Here is a 21,642-nt window from a genome sequence, read left to right as displayed (position 1 = left end):
TTGGCGGGTCAGTTGGGGTTAAGTGACTTGCCCAGGGTCACACAGCTAGTAAGTGTTAAGTGTCTGAGGCCGCATTCCAACTCAGGTACTCCTGACTCCAGGGCCAGTGCTCTATCCACTGCGCCACCTAGCTGCCCCTGTTCTACTAATTATTAAAGCTAAAACAGAAACCTCTTCAGTTTTGGTTTGAATAAAACAATGTTAGAATATCTTGTGTTACCTGAATGAAAAAGCCAGTTTGATTTGGGTTTATTATTATCACCTGGATATTGATCATATCTTGAAAGGCAAATATCTTTTATTATGAACAACTTATTTGATCTATACTATCTTGAAATCAACTACTTGATGTATTTATACATCCTATCCCAGGACTTTCTGTTACAATTACAAGTATTTTGACAACTTTTAAATTAATTCAATTGTATATCAGGGGTCATCCTCCTATTTTAAAAAGTGTTCTGTTAATAGATCCCTACCTGACCTAGTTATTGTCATAGCAAACTATAATTGTATTAAGATCTATTTTGTCAGAGATTTTTACAGAAAGGGGGATCTCTGTAAGTGATCTGAATTGGAGAAAAAAATCTACTAGAAGCTGCTCTGAAGCCCCACTCATTCCAATATGCCTAATAGTAGAGATCTCCAGAGGACCACAGGAATGCATCAAAGGATGTTTCAGAAACTGGACAACTATATGAGATGTGACTTTGAACCTTACTATAGGATGGACTGATTAAATGGGCAAAAGGGAATGGGTTACTGAGAAAGAAATGGCCCAAAGGAGATTGCTCTCAATAGCTTCTGTTAATGAGCTGATCCATCTCTAGAATGTGCATCTACACAGAACCTGTAGGAAAGGGAAGTGGCATCTAGCTGGGGGTGTTCTTGTCCCAACAGGAATTATTTGGAGCAGAGACCTAAGGCTAATGAAAAGTGAATTTCCCAATATGGTAAAAGTCCTAGCTGTCTAGGAGGTCCAGCCTCAGGGGTAAACCCCTGTCAAAGTGAATGAGAGAACTATAAGAGAAAAAGTCTAAAAGCACCAAAAACCTCAGGAGGAAGAAATAGTTAAAAATGCAGGACTGATCATGTTACCTTATCTCTAACCCCAACTCAGTAACCTCCAGTGGCTCCCTATTATCTCCAGGAGCAAATATGAAATGCCCTATTTGGTATTCAAAGCCCTTCATAACTTAACACTCTCCTACCTTCTTATTCCCCAACATGTATTCTTCAATCAAGTGACACTGACCTTCAGACTTTTTCATGAAAAAGACACTTCATCTCCCAGCTCCAAGCATTTTCTCCCTCTGTCCCCCGTGCCTGGAATACTCTCCTTCCTCCACTGTGACTATTGACCTCTTTGGCTTCCTTTAAGCCCCTTATTTAGGGTAAATATTTCCTTTAAGATGTTATATAAACAATGTTGCTTTGAATTTGATGTCTTTTAAAAATAACAACAACAATTTTAAAGGCAATGAATGTAGAATCCCTGAAAACCTAACTCTATCCAAGGAGCTGAATCTCTTCTCTCCCAAGACCAGAAAAGCAATGGGATAATTTCATGCTATCTTTTTCATGTAAAAAAAAAAGAGCCATTCTAAACAAAAACAAAAAGGGGGCAGCTAGGTGGCGCAGTGGATAAAGCACTGGCCCTGGATTCAGGAGGACCTGAGTTCAAATACAGCCTGGGACACTTGACACTTAATAGCTGTGTGACCCTAGACAAGCCACTTAACCTTCATTGCCCTGCAAAAAAAAACAAAACCAAAACCAAAACAAACAAACAAACAAAAAGGTGCCATTCTGAAACTAGGTATAGAGCAACATCTCACACTATATACACCAAGATAAGGTCAAAATAGGTACATGATTGATACATAAAGGGAGATATCATAAGCAAATTAAGAAAATATAGAATAGTTTATCTGTTAGGGTTATGGATAAGGGAAGAATTTAGGACCAAAGAAGGTATAGAGAGCATTGCAAAATATAAAATAGATAATTTTGATTATATAAAATTATAAAGTTTGCACACAAGCAAAACTAATGAAATCAAAATTATAAGGAAAACAGAAAACTGGGGGGGGCAATTATGTAACTATCTGATAAAGGTCTCATTTCTCAAACATATAGAGAACTGAGTCAAATTTATAAAAATACAAGTCATTCTCCAATTGATAAATGATCAAAGGATAGAAACAGGCAATTTTCAGACAAAGAAATCAAAGCTATCTATAGTCATATAAAATTCTTCTAAATCACTATTTTTTTTTTTTAGTGAGGCAATTGGGGTTAAGTGACTTGCCTAGGGTCACACAGCCAGTAAGTGTTAAGTGTCTGAGGCCGGATTTGAACCCAGGTACTCCTGAATCCAGGGCCAGTGCTTTATTCACTGTGCCACCTAGCTGCCCCTAAACAAATTTTTTTTTTTTTTTTTTTTTTTAGTGAGGCAATTGGGGTTATGTGACTTGCCGAGGGCCACACAGCTAGTAAGTGTTAAGTGTCTGAGGCCGGATTTGAACTCACGTACTCCTGACTCCAGGGCCAGTGCTCTATCCATTGCGCCACCTAGCTGCCCCCATCTAAATCACTATTGATTAGAGAAATTCAAATTAAAACAACTCTGAGGTATCACCTCACACCCATCAGATTGGCTAATATGACAAAAAAGGAAAATGTTGGATATTGAAAAGGATATGGGAAAACTGGGATGCTAATGCACTATTGGTGGAGTTGTAAACTGATCCAACCATTCTGGAGAGCAATTTGGAACTATGCCCAAAAGGCTATAAAACTGTGCATATTCTTGGATCCAGCAGAACCAGTGCTAGCTTTATATCCCAAAGACATCCTCCCCCCACCCCCCCAAAAAAGGAAAAGGACCTATTTCTTTATAGCAGTTCTTTTTTGTGGTAGCTAAGAATTGGAAATTGAGGGACGGCCATCAATTGGGGAATGGCTAAACAAGCCAAGTATATGATTGTAATGGAATATTATTGTGCTATAAGAAATGATGGGCAGGTGGATTTCAGAAAAAATCTGGGAAGACTTATATGAACTCATGCAAAGGGAAGTGAACAGAATCAAGAGAATGTTGTAGACAATAATTGCAATACTGTTCAATGAAGAATTGTGAATGGCTTAGCTATTCTCAGCAGTACAATGATCCAAGACAATCCCAAAAGACTAATGATGAGCATAATATCCACCTCCAGAAAAGAACTGATATTGTTTGACTACACACTAAAGCATGCTATTATTTTTACTTTTTTTTCTTTTTTTTTGAGTCTTCTTGTACAAAATGACTAATATGGAAATGTTTTACATAATTGCACATGTATAACCTATATTTGATTGCTTACCATCTCAGGGAGGGGATAGGGGAGGGAGGGAGAGATAGATTTTGAAACTCAAAACTTTAAATAGAAATGTAAAAACAAACAGAAAAAAGGAACCATCAAATGTAAGAGAATGGAGAGACACAGATGAAAAACTACACAGTATAGTTCCTGCCTTGAAGGAGTTCATGGTCTATTGGTTGGGGGTTAGGGGAGGGAATGATGACCCATGTATGCAAAAATGGCAATACAACTTGTAAAAATGATTTTGTACATAGGAGAAGTTATAAAAAGTGATGGCAGGGGGCGGCTAGGTGACACAGTGGATAGAGCACTGGCCCTGGAGTCAGGAGTACCTGAGTTTAAATCCAGCCTCAGACACTTTACACTTACTAGCTATGTGACCCTGGGCAAGTCACTTAACCCCCATTGCCCTGCAAAACAAACAAACAAACAAAAAACAAAACAAAACAAAACAAAAAAGTGATGGCAGTGGTTAGAGGAATTAAAATGTAAACTCCTTTAGGGCAGGGATTGTTTTGATTTCTTCATGTTGTCAACATTCTTGGCATGTATTAGATGCTTAAGATACTTGCAGATTAATTGATTAAAGGGAGGAATTTTTCAGTTGGTTAGGATAAGGAAAGTTCTCCTGGAGGAGACAGAACCTGACCTGGGTTTTGAATTATTGTTCAGTCATTTTCAGCCACATCTAATTCTCCGTGACCCATTTTGGGGTTTTCTTGGTAAAGATACTGGAGTGGTTTGCCATTTCCTTCTCCAGTTCATTTTATAGATGAGGAAACTGAGGCAAACAGAGTTAAGTGACTTGCCCAAAGTTACACAGCTAGTAAGTATCTGGAGACAGATTTGAATTCGGGAAGAGGAGTCTTCCTGATTCTCAGCATGGAACTCTATCCACTGTGCCACCTATCTATCTGCCCTATGGGCTTTAAATAAAGGGAAGGATTTCAGTAGGTAGATATGTGAGTTAAACCAACTGGTACTAGGCATTGGAGAGGGTTTCTCCATTAGAGTGAGATGGAAAAAAGCCAAGAGGGCCAAAGAAAAATCGAAAAAACAATTTGCTTAGAATATAAATAAAGAACATGAAGGGAATATTTTGAGATAAGTTTGGAAACAGTATAGTCGATGGTTTTAATGCTTCAAGAATTTGTGTGTCATCCTGGTGCGGGGGCCATGCTAATCTTCTCTGTATCGTTCCAATTTTAGTATATGTGCTGCCGAAGCAAGCACAGTAGATGGTTTTAAATGTCAGTTATTATTAATTTTGTTAATGATCAACCGACAAGCATTTATTATGCAATTACCATATGCCTGGAACTTTGCTTAGCATAAGGAAGCCAAAGAAAAAGCAAAAACAGTTCTTGCCTTCAGGCAGTTTATATTCTACAAACCATAGGTTAATAGATTTTGAGTTGTAAGGGAGCTCAAGCCATACAATCTAACTCCCTAATTTTACATAAGAGGGAATTGAGGCCTAGGAAAATCAAATGGTGTAATTTGTTATCTATAACAAGGATAGGGCAGCTAGGTGGCAAAGTGGATAGAGTGCTGAGCCTGGAGTCAGAAAGACTCATCTTCCTGAGTTCAGATCCTTCCTCAGACACTCACTAGCTGTGTGACCCTGGGCAAGTCACTTAACCCTGTTTGCCTAGTTTCTTCATTTGTAAAATGGGCTGGAGAAGGAAATGGCAAACCATTTCAATATCTTTGCCAAGAAAACCCGAAAATGGGTCTGTCAGACACACTGAAAAACAACTCAAAAACAATAACAAAGATAAGCAATTTGTTACCTATAATACAGTGGGAAGAACACAGGATATGAGTTCAAATCCTACCTCTAATGCTTATTACCTGTGGGACTTTGGTCATCACTTAAGGAGGGAATCACCTTAAAGAAAACACATTTTAACTAAGCATGTGAAAAAATATTTATAGCTCTGTTTGTGGTGGAAAAGAATGAAGATCTGAAAGAGTGCTCATCAAATGAGGAAAGGCTGAAAAAATCATCTTATAGAATATTATGCTCTGAGAAGTGATGAAGGGAATGGTTTCAAAGAAAGCTGAGAAGACTTTTATGAACTGATGCACATTAGAGGGAACTTAACCAAGAGAAGAATTTATACAATTTATATAAATATAAATGTATGCAATTTATTTAACAATGCTGAAAAGACAAACAACTTTGAGAGACTTAGGATCTCTGCTCAAAGTAATGACCAACCATGATTCCAGAGGACTCACAATGAAACATGCTACCCGGCTTCTGATACACAGGTGAAGGACTCAGAGAATAGAATGAGGTTTCTGGGTTGATTGGTTTGTTTGGGGATCTGGAAAATACAGGTTTCTTTTTTTGGTTCACTGTACATGTTTATAAAGGGTTTTTTTTTTCTTCTTTCTCAATTGGGGTGGGGGATAGGAGGGAGAGGAAGGTAGATTTTCACTGATTAAAAAAATAAAAAATAAAATACTTAAATTTCTGATTTATGAGAATTCATTCTTGCAGGGTTTTAAAAATATTTATTTGTTTATTTACTTACTTATCTGCTTGTTTGTTTATTTAGAATTTTCCCCAAGTTACATGTATAAACAAATTTTCACATCGATTTTTAAAACTTTGTGTTCCAAATTCTCTTCCCCCCTCCCTCCCTCCCCCCACTTAAGAACTCAAACAATTTTGCTTTTCTGGTACAGCTCTTCCAACTCACAAATCCTCACTCTGAAAATGGGTGGAGATCAGGCAATGGCAGCTATCAGCAGAGACTTAAAAGCCTGGGAATAGTTGGCCAGAGAGATTAGATGGGGAGGTAGAGCATGGTCGGTCTGTCAATTTAAGTAGGGCCTACTGGGAGGCTAAGTAATGAATTTGTCAGTGACAGAAATTAGTATTCTAGAAAATCTAGATGCCACTGAGGGAGATTATAGGGTTTTTCTAGGAATGAATTACTTTTTTAAGGAAGGGGAAGACTCTATAAATATAACTGAGCTTACTAGAAGGAGTTTTGACTCCATATTGATGGAGAGAATGCTGAGGCAGTGGTATGCTTGTGTAAGCAATGGACTTGTGACCAGAGCTTCTTGGGAGAGATACATATGATTCCAGAGACTCTTCTGAAGAGAGATCCATGTATAAAGGAGACTCTGAAGAAAAGAGATGAAGAGACTTTGGGAGTCACCTGTATACAGAAGAAGCCAGTTCCTCAAGCATGTCCCTAATTTGCAGCTTGCATCCTTACAGACTTCAGAGAGAAAACTCCTTGAGTGAGATTGGATCCTCTCTTTTGGTTTCATTTGAGATCTTACCTTATTCCCTTCTAAAGACCTCATTTACTTTTTTTTTTTGTGTGGGGCAATGAGGGTTAAGTGACTTGCCCAAGGTCACACAGCTAGTAAGTGTCAAGACCTCATTTACTCTTGTGTATTTTCTTTATATTTTAATCTATATAACTTCTGTTTCCATTTGTGGTGTTGTTGTTTTGGCTTGGATATATGGGTTTACTTTCTATTTACTATTTATGATGGTCTTTTGTGCAGCAATGTTTGTTGGGAAAGAGCTAGACTGGCGATTTTAAACTTAGAGATATTGTCCCATTTAAGAGTGACCAGGGGAGGGGGGGGGTGGGGCAGAGCCAAGATAGCAGAGGAAAGGCTGTGACTCTCTGTGCTCCCGACAAATTCATCCACATACCTCAAAAAAAAATGCCATAAGACAATTCCTGGAGCAGCAAAACCCACAGAAGAATGGAATGAAACTATTTTCCAGCCAAAGACAGGTTGGGATCATCTGCTGTTCAGGATGAGAGAGGAGCTCAGTGCATGGTGCAGATCCAGCCTCAGGCAAGCCGCATCACCAGGGCCTCGTAATCTTCAGCATCTGCGGCTTCTTCTGAAACTTGGCTCATGGACCAGTAAGGGAGTCCAGCAGTTGACTGGGGGAAATAGCTACAGTCTCTGCTGGAGCTAAGGTGGAGCGTCCATATTCTGAAACAGTAAGCCAACTCAAGCAGCAGGCATTGGCTCAGTGGGGGAGGGGCACAGGCACTCCAAGCTTCTGACCATAGAGAATCAGATTTCTGCTTCCAGGTTAAAGAGCAAGTAGGCCGTGGTTACTTACAGGGCAGGTGGGCTAAGAATGAGCCTAATTGTACCACCTGGGACCCCCTGTAGCTTGGGACAGTACATCCTAGAAGCAGCACTACACATTAAGAAGGAGTTAAAAGCCAAGAAATACGCTACCAAGATGAGCAAGCAGAGAAAGCAGCAGACCATCAAAAGTTTCTTTGCCAGCACGGTAGATCAAAATACACACTCAGAAGAAGATAATAACAAAGTCAAAGCTCCTACATCGAAAGCTTCCAAGAAAAATATGAATTGGCCTCAGGCCATGGAAGAACTCCAAAAGGACTTTGAGGACTTTTATAAAGTAAGAAAACTAGAAGGAACAGTAAGAGGGGTAGAGGAAAAAATAGAAAGAGAAATGAAAGTGATGCAGGAGAGTCAAGAAAAAAAAAGTCAACAGCTTGAAAAGCTAAATTGGCCAAATGGAAAAGGAGGTACATAAACTCTCTGAAGAAAATCATTGCTTAAGAATTAGGATAGGATAGACCATATAGAAGCTAATGACTTTATAAGAAATCAAGACACAATAAAGCAAATCCAAATGAATAAAAAAATAGAGGGCAACATGAAATATCTCCTTGGAAAAACAGCTGACCTAGAAAATAAATCCAGGAGAGATAATTCGAAAATCACTGGACTACCTAAAAACCATTATCAAAATAAGAGCTTAGCCATCATCTTCCAAGAAATTGTCAGGGAAAATTGCCTTGATATTCTAGAAGCAGAAGGTAAAATAGAAATTGAAAGAATCCACCGATCACCTCCAGAAAGAGATCCCAAGAGGACAGCTAGGTGGCGCAGTGGATAAAGCACTGGCCCTGGATTCAGGAGGACCTGAGTTCAAATTCAGCCTCAGACACTTGACACTTACTAGCTGTGGAAAAGTCATTTAACCCTCATTGTCCCACAAAAAACAAACAGAGACCCCAAAAGGAAAACTTCCAGGAATATTATAGCCAAATTCCAGAGATCCCAGGTCAACAAGAAAATATTGCAAGCAGCTAAAAAAAGGAATTCAAATACTGTGGAGCTACAGTCAGGATAACACAAGATCTTGCAGCTTCTACATTAAAGGACCAGAGGGCATGGAATATGATATTCCGGAGGGGAAGGGAACTGGGATTACAAGCAAAAATCACCTGCCGAGGGGCAGCTAGGTGGTGCAGTGGATAAAGTACTGGTCCTGGATTCAGGAGTACCTGAGTTCAAATCTGGCCTCAGACACTTGACACTTACTAGCTGTGTGACCCTGGGCAAGTCACTTAATCCTCATTGCCTCACCAAAAACAAAAACAAAACAAAAAACAAAAAAAATCACCTACCCAGCAAAACTTAGTATAATCTTTCAGGGGGAAAATGGGACTTCAATGAAAAAGAAGGCTTTCAGTCAGTCGTGATGAAAAGACCTGAACTGAATAGAAAATTAGACTTTCAAATACAAGACCCTAGAGAAGCATAAAAAGGTAAACAGGAAAAAGAAATCATGAGGGATATTAAAAGGTTAAACTGTTTACATTCCTACATGGGAAGATAATACTTCCAACTCAAAATAACTTTCTCAGTATTAGGGCTGAAAGGAATTTACTTAGACAGAAGGCACAGGTGTCAATTGAATATGAAGGGATAATATCTATAAAGCATTTATTTTTGTTTATCCTGGTTTTTGGTGGGGCAGGCAGAGTGGGGTGGCTTATGTCTGGGACCAGATTTGGGCTCAGGGCCTCCTGGGTCCAGGGCTGGTGCTTTGTCCACTGTGTCACCTAACTGACCCATGATGACATCTTTAAAATAAAGTTAAGGGGTAAGAAGAATGCACTGGAAGAAAGGGAAAGGGAGAGGTAGAATGTGGTAAAGTAGCTCACATAAAAGAAACGAGAAAAACCTTATGGAGTGGAAGGGAAAATGGGGAAAGAGTAGGGGAGTGAATGAGCCTTACTCTCATCAAAATTGGCTCAAAGAAGAAATAACATACACACTCAAGTGGGTATAGTAATATATTTTGCCCTGAGGGAAAATGGGAGGGGAAGGGGATAAGGAGAGAGAGGTGAAGGGAGGGCAGATTGGGGGAGGAGGCAGTAAAAAGCAAAACACTTTTGAGGAGGGATAGGGTGAAAGAAGATAGAAAATAGAGTAAATATCCAGGGAAGGGAATAGGATGGAGGGTAATACAGTTAGCAATAGTAATTGTGAAGGAAACAATGAGGGAGCAGCTAGGTGGCACAGTGGATAAAGCACCAGCCCTGGATTCAGGAGGACCTAAGTTCAAATCTAGCCTCAGACACTTGACACTTACTAACTGTGTGACCCTGGGCAAGTCACTTAACCCTCATTGCCCCATAAAAAAAAAATTCCAACTAAAAAAACAATGAGCAGGACATATGAAAAATGCAAACCATCAACGGAGAAAGAACTGATGGTATCTGAATACAGATTGAAGTATAATTTTATTTGTTATTTCCTCTTTCTAAAGTTATTTTGTCTGTTTTCTTTTACAACCTAACTAATGTGAAGATGTTTTGTATGACTGCACATTTATGACTTATATTGAATTGCTTGATTTCTTAGGGAGGGGTGAGGAAGGAGGGAGGAAGAAAATTTGGAACACAAAGTTTTAAAAAATCAATGTGAAAAAAAAATTTTTACATGTAATGGGGAAAATTCTATCATAAAATTAATTAATTAATTAATTAAAATTTTAAAAAAGAGTGACCAAGGGAGTAGCTTTTTTCCCCCTTAATCTATCATACTCCTAGACCAACAGTCTTTGAAGGGACAGTGAGAAATATTTCTAGCCACCCTTGGAGATAGGTTGGGGAAGGACTAAGCACCCAGTTTCATCCTTTGTTCTGATTCCCTCAAAGCAAAGATCAGTCTCTTGTGCGAGGAGCCACATCTATACACTTTGACAATCCATGAGGGTATTATTTATCTTACATAGACTCACACATCTCTTATATAAAAGTAACACAAAGTAATTTCAAAAGGAAATTGCCGGGGGCAGCTAGGTGGTGCAGTGGATAAAGGACCAGCCCTGGATTCAGGAGGACCTGAGTTCAAATCCAGCTTCAGACACTTGACACTAGCTGTGTGACCCTGGGCAAGTCACTTAACCCTCATTGCCCCGAGGAGGGGGGGAGGGGATTGCCAGCAACTGAGCAGATTAAAGAAGCCTCAGATGCCTGAGATGTGCTTGGAAGGAGGTTAGGGATTCTTAGAGGGACAGAGGAGAAGGGAGTGCATTCTATTTATGAGGGACCACTCATGCCAAAACACACACATAGGAGATGGATGTCATGTACAGGGAACATATAGTGGAGCCAGTCTAACAGCAAGGAAATTTGTGAATGGGAGTAACATGAATGCCTGGGAAGATCAATGGGAGCCAGATGGTGGAGACCTTTAAATGATACAACAAGGACTTTGTTTTTAATCCCAGCTGATTTTTAAACCTGAGCTGAGCCTTGAGAATAGGTGAGGGTTAGAGACAAAGATAAGAACAAAGTACATTCCAGATGTGGTAGGGGTAGTGTAATGATTAGAATGATGCCACCTACTGGAGACTTACTATAGGAAAGCTCCACCATGAGGAAAATGCCTCAGAGGGCAAGGCCATGTGGCTTTTCCTTGGCGTCAGGAAGTGATGTTGGCTCATGGGTGCTGTCTATCAAGGCTACCAGTCAATCAACTTGAGGCGCCTCCTATTTTCTGGGAGGAGACAGGAAGGAGGAAAGAGGGCCTGCGCGGAGAGCTCTGTCTCTTTTGGGTTCCTGACTTGATGGTGGTGGTGGCGGCAGAGGACTTCACAGGAAATTTGAGGAAAGATAGGAATGCCAGGCTGTTGGAATTCTGTTCTCAATCTTTCTCTTTCTATTTTTCAATAAACCCTTAAAAACCTAAACTCATTTTATCAGTGATTTTAGTCAGTTTCCCCCAAAACTGGGGGAACAGATTAGAATACACATTTAGAATCTTAAATTACACAGTTGGGAGGAGGAAGGTGGCTTGTGTGAATGCATGGAGATAATTAGTAGAATGTTTAATTGAGGTACTGGTTAATCATATAATTTGACTGGAATGTAGAATGCAAGTAATGGATGTAGGGTTATAGAATTAGTGTGAAATAAGTTTAGAAAAATGGACTAGAGACAATTGTGGATGGTTTAAAATGCCATATGGAGGAATTGGTATTTTAACCTAGAGGGAATAGGGAGCCACTGCAGAGTTTTGAGCAGGGGAGTGGCATGGTCCAATTTGTGTCTTAGGAAGATTATTTTGAAAGTCATTTGAAGGAAAGATCAGAGAAGAGAGAAAGAAAACGAAAGCAGGGAGATTAAATAGGAAACTGCTACAATAGTCTAGGAAATTTTGAGGGGGAGTTAGATAGAGATGGTGGACAGATGAATGGGGAGATTAGATGTAGAGGGTGAGGGAGAAAAAAAAAAGTCCATGATGACTCTGAGATGTTGAACTTGGATGACTAGGAAGAAAAAGTCAACAAACATTCATTAAGCCCAAACACTGGACTAAGTAGGTGGGATACAAGAGTAATAACCCCTGCTCTCAAGAAGCACCCATTCTAATGATGGAGACAACATGAAAATAAATCTCTACATATGAAATATATACAGGGTAGGGAGAAGCTAGGTGGTGCAGTGGATAAAGCAGCAGCCCTGGATTCAGGAGGACCTGAGTTCAAATCTGACCTCAGACACTTGACACTTACTTAGCTGTGTGACCCTGGGCAAAGTCACTTAAACTTCATTGTCTGGCAGGAAAAAAAAACAAAAACAAAAACAAAAACAAAAAACAAGAATGCTAAAAAATGTCTTTACATGTGACTGGGGGAAAATATTTTAAAAAAGAAGATGGGGGCAGCTAGATGGCGCAGTGGATAGAGCACCGGCCCTAGAGTCAGGAGTACCTGAGTTCAAATCCGGCCTCAGACACTTAACACTTACTAGCTGTGTGACCCTGGGCAAGTCACTTAACCCCAACTGCCTCACTAAAAAAAAAAAAGAAGAAGAAGATAATATTTGAACTGATATTTGAAGGAAGCCAGGGAACCTAAATAGAGGTTGTGACAATTGGAGTGATGCTCCCTGCTGGGGAGACATTGTAGGAAAGCTCCACCATGAGGAGAAGGTGTCTGAGGACAAGCCATGTGGCTTGGAAGGTCAATTCCTTGGCCTCAGGAAGTGACATTTGATGTTTCCAGTTTAGACAGGAGGCTTGTGGGACGAAGAAGGGGTGAGGCTCTCTCTTTTGCCAGGACCTTGTGGGGAGTGGAACTAGAAATGCTGGCTCCCTGAGATAGATAGATGTAGGCTTCTAGGCCTCTTTTTCTTTCTTCACCAAATTCTTATGCTCCTTAATAAATGCTTTAAAGTCTAAACTCTTGCTAAAGCTTCTATTTTATTGGTGACCACTCATTAGATTTTTAGACAGTATAGCTAGAATTTTAGCCACATCACAGCAAACAACCATTCAAGATGAAGAGGGAGAACATTCTATGCTCAGGGGACAACCAGTGAAAAGCTGATTGTATGGCCTCGTCTTTGCCCATCTGCTGAGGTGGTTTGACCAGGAAGTGGCTGATACAAAAACTGCTGCCACAGGTGAGATTTGGGTGAATCAGGTGCACACCAAAAGTGGGTGAGTAGCTCTGAAAAGGACTCAACAAGCCCTCACACCAGAGGGGCTAGTCCTCCATGGGTACCCCATACACCTTTTGACTTTTATCCTGCCACTGGACTTCAATGACTCTGGAAGAGAGAGTGAGGCTGATGACTTTGTGCAGCTCTGCCTCACTTAAACCCAACTCATGCAAAAGCCAAGATGCCATCCCAAGATGTCACTGGTCCTCTTAGAAAACAAAAGATGAACAGCACAGCTGAATGGCCAGGTGAAAATGGAGTGTCATAAGCAAGGAAAAGCAAAAGGACCAGTGTCACTAGATCATGGGGTATGTGGAGGGGAGTAAAGTTAAAGAGAACTGGAAGGATGGGAAGGGGCCAGTTTTGTGAAGGACTTTCAAAGCCAAACAGGATTTCATATTTTATCCAGGAGGCAACAGGGAGTTAGTGAAGTTTAGTGAGCGGGGGCGGGGGTGGGGGTGGGGGGGAGGATGCGGAACATGGACAGACTTGTGCTTTAGGAAGATCATTTTGGAAGCTGAGTAGAGAATGGACTAGAGTGGGGACACTGTATTGATATATCCTCAATCAAGATAGAGAAGTTTAGATGATGAATAGGTTTGGGGAGGAAGAAAATAACTTCTATTTGGGATAGGTTAAGTTTGAAGAGAGGTGGCATAGCATTATGGACAGAGAACTGGCCAGATGAAGACCTGAGTTCACGTCCTGTCTCTGACACATACTGGCTGCATGAACCTGGACAAATTACTTAATTTCTCAGTCCCCTCAAGAAACTCTCCAAGACTATACATTGCAGAATGATGGTGTAGGCAGTGGATAGAGTGCTGGACCCGGAGTCAGGAAGACTCATCTTCCTGAGTTCAAATCCAACCTCAGACTTACTAGTTATGCAACCCTGGGCAAGCCACTTCACCCTGTATGCCTCAGTTTCCTCATCTGTAAAATGAGCAGGATAAGAAAATGAAAAACCACTCCAGTATCTTTGCCAAGAAAACCCCAGGGGGCGGCTAGGTGGCACAGTGGATAGAGCACTGGCCCTGGAGTCAGGAGTACCTGAGTTCAAATCCAGCCTCAGACACTTAACACTTACTAGCTGTGTGACCCTGGGCAAGTCACTTAATCCCAATTGCCTCGCTAAAAAAAAAAAAAGAAAGAAAAGAAAAAAGAAAACCCCAAATGGGGTCATGAAGAGTTGGACATGACCAAAAAACAGCAAAAACAGAAGGAGCTTCCTCACTGAATACTCTTTTCACTGATGAAAAATCACTGATGAGAATGAAAAAAATACAGTTGGAGATGATGAACAGGACATTCAGCTGGAGCCTTCTAGCAGACAGACAAATAGTAATGTGTGTCTAAAATCAATAAGAGAGATTAGGGCTAGATAGGGAATCATCAGCATAAAGGTGATCATTGTATTCCCGAGTGTGTGTGTGTGTGTGTGTGTGTGTGTGTGTGTGTGTGTGTGTGTGTGAAAGAGACAGAGACAGATAGACAGGCAGAGAGAGACAGAGACACAGAGAGAGATAGAGACAGAGGCAGAGAGAGAGACACGGAGAGAGACAGAGGCAGAGAGAGACACGGAGAGAGAGAGAGACAGAGGAAGAGAGAGAGACACACACACAGACACGGACACAGAGAGACAGAGACACAGACAGAGACAGAGAGAAGGAGGTTGGAGAGAGTCAAGCCAGAAGGACATGTCACATGCCAAGCCCTCTATGGCTTCCATCTCTTGCTTTGATTTGGCTAGTTCCTATCATTAGGAATTTACAAGTCAGTCATCTCTTGGCTTTTTTTTTTTTTTTTTTGGCGGGGGGGATGAGGGTTAAGTGACTTGCCCAGGGTCACACAGCTAGTAAGCATCCCTTGGCTTTTGTGATCTTCCAGGCCTGTTTCCAGGAGCCCCAAGTCTCCTAGTTTAAAATAATAAACTGGGCAGAATGAGTAGGGTCAAAGATCAATGCTTTTGGTGTGGTCCTATGGGCCCTAAGCAAGGTGTGCCTTTTGCTCCAGAAGTGAACTATTACATAACCCCTCCCCAGCATGGCGCCGGCCAGCCAGTGCAAAGTATGCTATTTGTTCTGCATTCTTTCAGACAACACACTCTGTCCTCGGCTCTCACGCACTCATCAGAGGAGGTCAGATCCCAGGGTGGTGGGGATCTTCCTCTCTCTGTCTCTGTCTCTGTCTGTCTCTCTGTCTCTGACCTGTCTTCTTCTTTCTCTCACTCTCCCCCTCCCTCCCTCTCTCTGTCTCTGTTTCCTGTCTTTCTCTCTCCCCTCCCCTTCCTCCCTCCCTTTGTCTCTGTCTCTCTCTTTCCCCCACCTCCCCTGTCTCTCTCCCTCTGCTAGCTCTCCTCTTTCCCATGTCATCTCTTCTTCCCTCCTTTTTCCTCCCCACCCCCTCTCTCTCACTTTCCTCTCCCCTCCCCCCCCCACCCCCCTCTCTCTTCCCCCACAACCTTGTTTTTCTCCTCTCTCTTGCTCAGGTGTGAGTACTGATGAGTCCTGAAATCAAATAAGAACAGCCCATACATACTATAAATTCTCAGCAGTCCTCACGATTCAGGAAACCCACACCCTCCTGCAAAGCCCCTAAAAATACACAACAGGAACATGTAAGAGGGCTGAGTTTATGTCTCTATGGCAAGAATTCATCGTGACTACAGGCTTCAGTTGCGGGTCTACTTTCCTGGGGGCCATCTCCACTGCCCTGTGGGCTGTAGACAGAGCTCTCTCTAGGACAGCTCAACTCTGTCATCTCCTCCTTTCGCCATCCTCCCACTTCCTCACCCTCTGCACTCCTCCCCAATCCAGCCAGGCATCCTGCTCCTTACCCAGTAATTAAAGCAGCAGGGTGGAAAGATGACTTTTTTAAATTTAATTTATTTTTATTAATTTATTTTTTTTAGTGAGGCAATTGGGGTTAAGTGACTTGCCCAGGGTCACACAGCTAGTAAGTACTATGTGTCTGAGGCCGGATTTGAACCCAGGTCCTCCTGACTCCAGGGCCGGTGCTCTATCCACTGCACCACCTAGCTGCCCCGAAAGATGACTTTTTTTAAAAAAATCTGTTTTCAATTGATCTATTTTGTTGGCATATTACCTTCATCAAGATAGAACATTTATTAAGCCCTTACTATTGTGCCAGGCTCAGTGCTGAACCCTGGGAATATGAATACAAGCAAACAAGACAGTCCCTGGCCCATAACTAACAATCTATCCTCATGGAGAAGGGCAGAGACCTCCAAGCCCAAGTAAGACAGTGGCGCACTTTAATTTCCATCCAAATTCAGCAAACATACACGTATAACCTACATCAAATTGCTTACCATTTCAGAGAGGGGGAGGTGAGAGAAAGAGAAAATTTGGAACTCAAAAAAAATTTTTAATGCATGTTAAAAATGGTTTTGACATATAATTGGGGAAGAATAAAATATATTTAAAATATAAATCTATTTTTAAAATCTTTAAAAAAACAAATTCAGCAAACGTTTGTAAATTTTTGTGTTAAATATCTACTATAAGTAGGGCACTGGGCTGGATACCACAAGAGATACATGCATGCATGCATACATACAACATATATGCATATATACCCACCTATACATACACACATGTTTGTATGTATATATATATAAACATGGTCCATGTCCTCAAGAAGCTTACTATCTACTAAGAGAGTTAAGAAATACACAAATGTCTAAAATATAAAACAAAATATGCCAAACACATGAGAGAGGAACAATGTACCTATGTAACTCATGGATGAGATGGCTTTTGTTTGTTTTGGCGGGGCAATGAGGGTTAAAGTGACTTGCCCAGTGTCACACTAGCTATTAAGTGTCAAGTATCTGAGACAGGATTTGAACTCAGGTCTTCCTGAATCAGGGGCTGGTGCTTTTTCCACTGTGCCACCTACCTGCCCCTGAAATGGCTTTTAATGAAGTTCACAGCTTAAGCAGGGAGACATTATCAATACCAGAAGATAACCTCAAATTCGATAAGGATGAGGATAATGCCAGCTAACTTTATATAGAATTTTAAGGGTTTATTCAAGTGCTTGGCATACATTATCTCATCTGATCCTCACAACTAATCTTAGAAGATGGCTGCTATCCAAATGTGGATGCTGAGCCCAAAGAGATTAAGTGACCCTGTCCAGGATCATTCAGTTAGTAAGAATTCTAATTAGGATTTCAAACTCAAATTTCCCTGACTACTAGTCAAACACTACACTACCACCCTTATGTGGGGAGACAACTTCAATGGCAAAACAAAAGTCAACCCTTCTAACTTGGCTTACCTTGACCAGGCTCCTCCTCTACAGTTACAGCTGTTAGGCAAGAAGGAACTATTTAATTTTTGTTGTTGCTCTCTAAGGCAATTCATTAAGTCCAATTCATTCAACATTATTCCATTCAAAAGAAATGATGAGGGCAGCTAGGTGGTGCAGTGGATAGAACACTGGTCCTGGAGTCAGGAAGACCTGAGTTCAAATCCGGCCTCAGACACTTAACACTTACTAGCTGTGTGACCCTGGGCAAGTCACTTAACCCCAATTGCCTCACTAAAAAAAAAACACCACCACCACCACCACAACAACAACAAAAGAAATGATGAGGAAAAAAATTTCAAAAAAGGAAAAAAAAAGAAATAATGAGCAGGTAGATTTCAGAAAAACCTATAAAGACTTAGATGACAGGATGAGAAGTAAAGTGAGCAGAACCAAGAGAACATTATATACAATAACAGCAACATTGTTTGATGACCAACTATGATTGACTTAACTCTTCTCAGCAAAACAATGATCCAATACAATTCCAAAAGATCTACTATGGAAATGCTATCTGTATCCAGAGCAAGAATGATGGAGTCTGAAATGCAGATCGAAGCATACTTTTTTCACTTATTTTTTGTGTGTGATTTCTTCCTTTTGCAAACTAATTTTTTTGCAAACTGTTTCTTCTTTCACAACATGACTAATATGGAAATACATTTTACATAATTGCACATATATAACCCATATCAAATTGCTTACCAGCTTAGGGAGGGGAAAAGAAAGAGAGGAAAGGAGAAAATTTGGCACTCAATATTGTATTAAAAAATAAGTTTAAAAATTCCCTACAAGTAATTGGAAAAAATAGTTTAAAAAACATTATTCCATTCAACATGATATTATTAAATATTTATTGTGTAGAAGGCACTATGCTAATTACTGATACAAGAAAATACTGCCTGCCCCCAAGGAGCTTACTTTCTTTTTTAAATTTTGTTTTATTCAGAACTTCAGAAATAATACAAGCATTACTGTAACATAGTAAAATAGAAAAAAATTATTGTACATGAAACTGCAAATCTATTATGTACAACTTGCTATTCCTTTTAAATATACAATAAAGTTATCATGTAACTTTTTCCCTTTTTTTCTTCCCTCTCCCCTCAAGTTTAACACACACACACACATTTTTTAAAAATTGTTACCTTCTATGGAAAACAAAACAAAACAGTGCAAAAAAACTTTCTCATAGGAGCATGTGCTGGAGCCAGTTCAGATGAACTCAGACTAGAGGGCCCATTGTTAAATTTTCAGTGTGAGCATTTGCACCTCAGAAATACTACAGATCAAGACTTGAATTATTGTTTTGTTGATTATCTAGACCTAAGGAGGTGTTAATAATGCAGATTAAACTTTAAAGTGTGTATGCATGCATTTTTCCCCAGGAGAGCCACTTATTAAATATTTGCCTTCATACTCCTGTAATACTCATAAACATTGCTTGAGCTCAGCAGGAGAGTAGTAGATGGCTCAGGTAATGAAGTCATCACCAGACTAGAGGCCCAGTAGGCTAATAATTAGGCTAATAATTAATTGTAATCATAATCATAGGCATCAAGTACAGTGAATAGAATGCCGGCCCTGGAGTTAGATCTGAATTAAAATGCAGCCTTTCTATACTTACTACACTTATTACACTAAGTACTATACTTATTAACTTGTATGACTCTGGGCAAGTCACTTAACCTCATTTGTAAAATGGAGATACAAAGGAAATAGCACCTACTTCCCAGGGTTGTTGTGAGGATCAAATTTTAATTTGATCCTCAATAAATAATTGTAAAATTATTACTAAATTACTATATGCAAAGAGCCTGGCACATAGTAAGGACTATATAAATGTAACCTATATTATTATTGTTGTTGTTATTATTATTAGCTACTATAATAATTGGGAAGCTAGGTGGTACAGTGGACCCAAATGGGGTCACAAAGAGTTGACAGGAATGAAAAAACAATTGAACAGCAAATTATAATAACAATGACATTTATGATAGCACTTTCAGGTCTGCAAAGTGCTTTATATTTATTATCTCATTTGAGCTTCACAATACCTTCGCCCTCTCCCCTACAAATTTAACTCTTTCCTTGTAACAAAGAAAAACAAATAAGTATAAACATCAGCTATAGAACCTGATCAGGTATATAACACTCTGCCCTAGTAGTCCCCCACCTTTTGCCAGGAACCATTCAATTTAATTCACAGAATCAGAGAATTTTAGTGTTGGAGAAGACCTTTACAGCTAAAATAATAAATTAAATGGCTTGCCTCAAGAGGACGGTTTTCTCCTCTTTTGAGGGGTTTAAGCAGAGGCTAACTGACCATTTAGTAGGTATGTTCATATTCCTTTTAGGGTATAGGTTAGAGCTGTAACCATCCTCTTGAGGCAAGCCATTTAATTTTAAGATAGTTCTAATTGTTAGGAAGCTTTTCTTGACATTCAGCCTAAGGTCACAGTGGATAGAGTGCCAGGCCTGAAGTCAGGAAGACCCATCTTCCCAAGTTAGAATTTGACCTCAGATACTAGCTGTGTGACCCTGAGAAAGTCACTTAACCCTGTTTGCCTCAGTTTCCTCATCTGTAAAATGAGCTGGAGAAGGAAATGGCACACCATTCCAGTATCTTGGGGGGGAGGGGGCAATGAGGGTTAAGTGACGGCTATTAAGTGTCAAGTGTCTGAGGCCGGATTTGAACTGGGGTCTTCCTGAATCCAGGGCTGGTGCTTTATCCTGGCTACCCCTAGCCACTCCTGTATCTTTACCAAGAAAACCCCAAATGGGGTCACAAAGAGTCTCACTCAACTGAACAACCACAACAAAGTAGATGCTTAATAAATGTTTATTGACCGACTCACATTAACTTTATGATGCACTAAGTATCACCAGATCTTTTTCAGTCAATAAAGTGCCTATCTTCCAAGCCTTCTTTATCTTGCACTTATTAGGGTAATTAAAAAAAAATGTAAGTCCAAGAGGTGGCCTTTATCCCTTTTCAATTGCACTTTATTAAATTCAGCTCAATGTTCCATCCTGTAAAAATACTTATGGATTTTAACTCTATTATTCAGAGTTTTAGCTACCCCTCCCAGCTGTGTATCATCTGCAAATTCGATAAGCAAGTCACATATGCTTTCCTCCAAGTCACTGATAAGAATGTCAAACAGCACAGCAGCCCAGACAAGCAGATCCTTGAAACACTCCACCTGAGACATTGTGCCAAGCAGACACAGAACCATTAACAAATTACTCTTTGACTCTGGCCCTCAACCAATTCCAGAACCATCCAGTCTACACCTCTCCATCTTTTTGGAACTATTTTTTTTTCAATTGTTTTGGTAAAATCTGGGTACATAATAACTTCAGCATCCCTCTCCCCCGCCCCCCCCAATATCCCTGGCAAAAAGAAAAAGATAAAAAAAGAATAAGGTTAGTCTGGCAAGATCTGTCCTTGATAAAAATCAGATTAACTCTTTATAATCAGTATTTCCTTTGCTGATTCACCAATAATCTCTTCAATGATCTCTTTCAGAATTGAGACAGCTAGGTGGAGGCTAGAATGTTGGTCCTGGAATCAGGAAAACCTGAGTTCAAATCCATCCTCATATACTTCCTAGCTCTGTGACCCTGGGCAAGTCACATAACCTCTGTCTGCCTCATTTTTTTTCAGCTTTAAAATGGGAAAGCTGGAGAAGGAAATGGCAAACCACTCGAGTGTCTTTGCCAAGAAAACCCCAAATGGAATCACAGAGAGTTGGACACAACTGAAAAATGTCAACAACAGCAAGAAAGACAAATTGTCAAATGGGACAGCAAGGTGGCTCATTAGATAGAATGCCTGGCCTGGTGTCAGGAACACCTGTCTTCCTGAGTTCAAATCTGGCCTCAGACATTTGCTACCTGTGTGGTCTTGAGCAAGTCACTTAACTTCTGTCTGCCTCATTTTCTTCAACTGTGAAATGAGGAAGCTGAAGAAAGAAATGGCAAACCACTCCAGTATCTTTGCCACGAAAACCCCAAATGGGGTCACGAAGAGTCAGATATGACTGAAAACGACTGAATAACAACAAAAATGGGGGTGGTAATAGCACCAACTTTGCAAGGTTCTGATGAAGATCAAATGAAATATTTGTAAAGTATTTAACATACTGCCTGGCACA

The 21,642-nt window shown here is 40.3% G+C and overlaps 1 non-coding gene across 1 annotated transcript; it reads right to left on the bottom strand.

Annotated features, from left to right (window-relative positions):
* Window positions 1–4,494: 4,494 nt before the first annotated feature.
* LOC122744877 lies at window positions 4,495–4,601 on the bottom strand. Its single transcript, XR_006355214.1, has one exon. It is a non-coding gene; the product is annotated as a U6 spliceosomal RNA (small nuclear RNA).
* Between the last annotated feature and the right edge of the window lie 17,041 nt (window positions 4,602–21,642).

Source organism: Dromiciops gliroides, chromosome 2, assembly GCF_019393635.1.
Source record: "Dromiciops gliroides isolate mDroGli1 chromosome 2, mDroGli1.pri, whole genome shotgun sequence".
NCBI classification, from domain to species: Eukaryota; Metazoa; Chordata; class Mammalia; order Microbiotheria; family Microbiotheriidae; genus Dromiciops; species Dromiciops gliroides.
Note: the sequence above shows the minus strand (reverse complement) of the source record. Positions and strands in the feature narration are given on the sequence as shown.